Source organism: Prionailurus bengalensis, chromosome D1 (genome assembly GCF_016509475.1).
Source record: "Prionailurus bengalensis isolate Pbe53 chromosome D1, Fcat_Pben_1.1_paternal_pri, whole genome shotgun sequence".
NCBI classification, from domain to species: Eukaryota; Metazoa; Chordata; class Mammalia; order Carnivora; family Felidae; genus Prionailurus; species Prionailurus bengalensis.
In genome coordinates, this window is record NC_057346.1 from 115,936,878 (window position 1) to 115,942,877 (window position 6,000).

Below are 6,000 nucleotides of genomic sequence, written 5' to 3' on the forward strand. Positions count from 1 at the left end.
TCCACTCCATAATTTCTATTTGTTTCTTTTTTGATGACTTGTATCTCTTTACTGATATTTTCTATTTGGTGAGAGTTCCTGCCCATACCTTACTTTGTTTGATATTGTTTCTTGTAGTTCTTTAAACAGATTTCAGATAGCTGACTTATAGTCTTTTTTTTAGTAATTACAATATGTGGAGTTCCTCAGAGACAGTTTCTTTCTTTTTTAAAATATTTTCTTTTAATTTTTTAAGTGTTTATTTTGAGAGAGAGACAGAGAGTGAGCAGTGGAGGGACAGAGAGAGGAGACACAGAGTCCAAAGCAGACTCCAGGCTCTGAGCTGTCAGCACAGAGCCCAACCCAGGGCTCGAAACCACAAACCGGGAGATCATGACCTGAGCCAAAGTCAGATGTTTAACCAACTGAGCTACTGAGGTGCCCCTAAATATTTTTTTAATGTTTATTTATTTTTGAGAGAGAGAGATAGCATGAGCAGGGGATGGGCAGAGAGATGGGGAGGCACAGAATCTGAAGCAAGCTCCAGGCTCTGAGTTGTCATCACAGAGCCTGATGTGGGGCTCAAACCCACAAACTGTGATATCATGACCTTATAGCCAAAGTCAGATGGTTAACTAACTGAGCCACCCAGGCACCCCGCTCAGAGACAGTTTCTATTGACTACTTTTTCCCCCTGTGTATCAGCCATAGTTTCTTGTTTATTTGCATTTATCGTGATGCTTTGGTTGAAAACTGGATTTTATTATTTCTTTTTCACAAAAATTGGACTTTTAAACTAATATAATGTGGTAACTTCAGAAACCAGATTCACCCCTTCCCCAGGGAGGCTATCTCCCCCTTTTTGTTGTTATTATTGCTGTTGGTACTATTGTCTGAAGCAATTCTGTTAAGTCTATTTGCTTTGTCCTCTATGACCACAGATGTCCCTGATGAAATCTGTGGTGAGGTAATGTTTGGACAGAGATTTCTCACACTTCTGGAGCCAGTAGGGCCCCTGTCTTTGTCAGGGGCCCTGGGAGCATGCTGGGGCCTGCCTGTCTCCACCTTCACTTCCTCCTTGAACACAGGTGAGAGTGCGGAACCCTGCCAGGTCTTTCTTGAACATGAACATAACCCTACCCATGTTCCTGGCTTCTAAAATCCTTGGAATATGTTGTAGATTTTGTTGATTTCTTTCTGTTTTTTTTCCCCATTGAGGTGAAATTCACATAACATACAATAACCTTTGAAAGTGAACAATCTAGCAGCATTTAGTGTATTCACAATGTTGTGTAACCACTACCTCTCTCTAGTTTCAAAACTTTTCATCAACTCCAGAAAAACATCTTATACCCATTAAGTATTCAGTATCCACTCCCCTTTTCTCCCATCCCCTGATAACCACTAACCTGCTCGAAAGGTCTCCATGGAGTTGCCTGTTCCAGAGACAGCACATAAAAGAAATCATACAATATGCAACCTTTTGTGTCGAGCATCATGTTTTTGAGGTCCATCCAAGTTGTAGTACGTGTCAGGATTTGTCCCTTTTTATGCTGAATAATATTCCAGTGGGTATATGTATCATGATTTGTTTATCCCTTCATCTGTTGTTGGGCATTTGGGTTGTTGTCTCCACCTTTAGGATAATGCTGCCATTGTCACGGGTGTATAAACTTCCTCTTGGGTAATTACCTAGGGCTGGAACTGCTGGGTCACATGGTGACTCTATGTTAGGGTTAATGGCAGGGGTACCACTTTACATTCCCACCCACAGGGCATGAAAGTTCTTGTTCTTTCACATCCTCATCAACACATGCTATTTTCAGTTTTACTGGTAAAAGTCATCCTAATGGGTATGAGGTGGTATCTCATTGTAGTTTTGATTTGGATTTCCTCAGTGAGCAGTGATGCTGAATATCTTTTCATGTGCTTGCTGGTCATTTGTTTATCTTCTGGGGAGAAGTGTTGGTTCAAGTTCTTTGCCCACTTTAGAATTGTTGGAAGTTTTCAAAAGATCTCCTATACACATCTCGTCCCCCAGCTTCTCCTCTGAAGCTCTCTGGTTACCTTACTGTCTGCCCCCTAATACTCTGTGCTGCCTCAAGCAGCCATGATGTTAAACAATTGATTGCTCCTGAAGTTTTTAAACAAATGTCCAGGGAGAAAATGTGTTCACACTGTGCAAACTCTGAGTTAGGCCAGAAGAGAAGACCACTGTGACTAGTGTATCCCGGGGCATCATCACAGTGCTCAAATAGTGCCAAGTCTCTGGAAAGAAACTCCAGACTTCTTTCCAGGTGCTATGGTCACCTGGGAGGTTTGGGGGCTGTTGGATTTTGTGAAACTGGGCAAAGGCAACCTCACTAACCTGGCCAGCAGGGGGAGCTCTCGCCACCACCCCCACTCTGGGCGGCCCTTGGCATTCCCAGAGGAAGAAGGGCACCTCGCTTGTGGTTTTGACATAACTAGCTGTCCTAGATTGCAATTCTCTGCTATTTTGCTGGTAAAATACTGCTAGTTTTATTTTTAGGGTCAGCAGTTTTAAGTTACCAAAGGGTTGGTAGGAGTGGTTGACGGGATTATGGAGAGTTAAAACACCACAAAATTCACTGTTCTTATAAAGATTCAGATTTTCTTTTATTTTTGTTTATTTATTTATTTTGAGAGGGAGAGGGAGAGTGCACTAGCATGGGAGGGGCAGAGAGAGAGGGAGAGAGAATCCCAAGCAGGCTCTGCCCTGTCAGCACAGAGCTCGATGTGGGGGCTTGAACCCACAAACTGTGAGATTGTGGCCTGAGCTGAAGTTGGACACCTAACCGACTGAGCCTCCCAGGTGCCCCAGATTCAGTTTTTTTCTTGATTAAATCATACCCAGATAGTGCAAACATTTTGCTAATTTCCAGAGTTCTAAAAAGTTTTATTCTTACAAGTTTTGCTTTTGCTCCTTCTTTTACGGCAGAGAGGATTTGGAGTGGAAAGTGTGTTTTAAGCCTTCTAGCTGAAAGCACCCTCTATACGTTTGCAACCGTGTCCACCTTCAAATAACAGGTACTACTTCACTGATGGTGCAGGGAACTCATACGATGTGTTCCTAACTCCTCCCTCCCATCCCTCAAAACATTGCCATCATTCATTTTGCCTTGTTATGCAATAATAACCAACTATTGTCACCATGGTCACCGTAACCTAGGAGCTACTCTTGGTTTTAAGTTTATTCATTTATTTTGAGAGAGAGCGTGCACGTGAGCAGGGGAAGGGTAGAGAGACGGGGAGAGAGAGAATCCCAAGCAGGCCTTACACCATCAGCACAGAGCCCCATGCGGGGCTCGAATTCACGAGCTGCAAGATCAAGAGCAGAGCCAAAACCAAGAGTCAGATGCTCAACCGACTGAGCCACCAGACGCCCCCCCCCCCCAACAGTAGCTACTCTCAATTTTCATTCAACTAAGAACAAGAATTAATGTTTTATTTTACCTTTGTTTATTCCTTCTCTGAGGTACTTTCTTCATGGAGATTAAAGTTTCTAACCTATATAGTTTTATTTCTGCCTGAAAATTTTCTTTTAACGTTTCTTACAGGGTCTGCTAACAAATTCTTTGTTTTTGTTTGAGAAAATACATTTCACCTTCACTTTCGAGGAATAATTTCACTATATGTGGAATACTCCAGGTAAACGGATTTTTTTTTCTTCTTTCAATGTTGTCTTTTCTATAGATAAGGTGTATTGGTTGTTTATCTGGCTGCTTTCAATACCTTTGCACTTTGAATATGATATGTCTTGGGCTGGGTTTTTTTTTTTTTTTTCCCATCCTAAAATATCCCCTTGTAATGCTTCTCCCCTTAAAGTCTATGTTGTCCAGTATTAGTATAATAATTTTTTTATTTTATTTTTTACATTTATTTATTTTTGAGAGGCAGAGAGAGACAGAGTACAAGTGGGGGAGGGACAGAGAGGGAGACACAGAGTCCGAAGCAGGCTCCAGGCTCCGAGCTGTCAGCACAGAGCCCGACGTGGGGCTCGAACCCACGAGCCGAGAGATCTTGACCTGAGCCCAAGTCGGATGCTCAACTGACTGAACCACCCAGGTGCCCCTCGACTTTTAAATGGAGTACTCCCTCAATTTACATTTAATATAATTATTATTATTTTGGGTTATGTTCCTTATGGTCTGCCTTTTCACATTATGTGTATTGTTTCATTTTAGCTTGTATTTTTAAATATGATTTTAGCTATTGCAAAATAATGCCACTTAACAAAAGCCTCAGTAGCGCAGGAAGACACATTCACTTCTGGTGTACCACACCGTAGGTCAGTAGTCATGGCTTTGCCTTAGGGTTGGTGCCGGCCGGGGGCAAGCCGCCTTCCTAAAGCATGTTTGTGGCCACAGCAGAGTTGCAAGAGGGCAAACCCCATACATAAACACTTTCAAAACACTGTTCACTTCACATCTTTTGATTTTTCATTGGCCAAAGCGTGCCCTGTAGCCAGGCCTAATGTCCGGGACAGAGCACCCAACTAGGTACCCCAGGCCATGAGGCTCGGGCCAGCTGGTTGGCAGCTCACTCGAGCCCCAAGGGTCCTCTGGCCTTTCTGTCCCACGGTCCTGCCATCACCATGTCTGGCAATTATGGAATGAACACCACTTTGTTGTATAAACCCTTATCGGCGTTTTCTCTCCCCAGAGTGGACTCCCATCAGGAAGGCCACCAGCCGAGGACTGAGGGGCACGTGGTCAGGCCTCTGTCCATGTGCTTCTGCCAGATGTGTCCTTGGGCCCCTGGTGGACCCTGAGCACCGACCGGGGTCCTGCGTGACGTGCTGCCTGCTCCTTGCTGGAGGCTCTCTGCTAATGTCATTTGCCACCTACCAGTGCAACCTCCAGGTCTACTTGGATAGGGTCAAGTCCACTCTGTCCCTCCTGTTTACTGAAGCTTAGTGGAGAATCAGTCAAAAATAACATCATGGGGGCTAAAGAGAAGGGTTTTCTAAAGACAAAGAATTGTATTATGCGACAGTTTAGACTTTGGCTTAGGAGCTGGTTTCAGTCATGTTTTTCCTTTTTCCCATCCTTCAGCCCTGACTAGTGCATAGATCGACTAATCCTACACCAATGGAAAAGCCACATGGTGAGTAGAGTTTCTGAGGTGCTTCCAGGTAGGAAGGCGGCTGTGGCCCACAGGACAACGTCTGAGGAGTGCCCATGTTAAGGGAGCAGTTTACTACACAGCACAGCGTGGGGCCACACTTAAGCCCCCCACTGGGGCTGGGGCAGGAGCGGCCGGGAGACCCTTCAAGCCTCAGACGGGACCGACATGGGCCTGAGAAAGGCCCCGGGGACAAGCATGGGAACAATCTGGGCACCAGAGCAACTCCCAGGCCCCGCTCTCATCCCCGCCCTCACACCTGCAGCGCCCAGCCCTGTGTGCCCAGACTGCGGGCCAGGGGACAGCACTTGTGGGCGTGGGGAGTCTGTGTCAGCAGCAGCGAGCAGGCTGCACGTAGCGCGGAAAGGGCTCAGGTGGTGTTTGTGGCCACAGTGGCTCCGGCCGGAGCTGAGAGAAACGAGGGTCCACACGGGAACTGATCCAGCTGTGAAGGGCTGAAGGAGCTTCAGCCTCCCTCCTGACGGGATCTGGACCCAATGTGAAGAAGGACCCACAGGAGCCATGACCCACGGGCGTCGAGCAGTCACTTGGAGAGGGAAGAGCTGGGCTTCCTCACATTTCCATCCACAAGGAGAGCACAGGCGTGTTTCACCTACATTTTCTCAGCGTGTGGAAGAGGCCTTGGACTGCTAAGATCTGAGGTGTTTCCCGTTTTGTTTGGGCCTTGACATGAAGCTGGCTCCTACATTCTCTCCTCTGTGCTCCAGATGAGCTGATGTAATTGAACCCGTGGAAGCATTTTAATCCTGCGTACCGTGTGGCCTTAGCATGAGGCGGCTCTACTCCCCGAGTTCCCAGAGCCGCCAGCTGGAAGCTCGCTCTGGTTCCTGGGTGGAGGTGAAGATCTCAGACTGC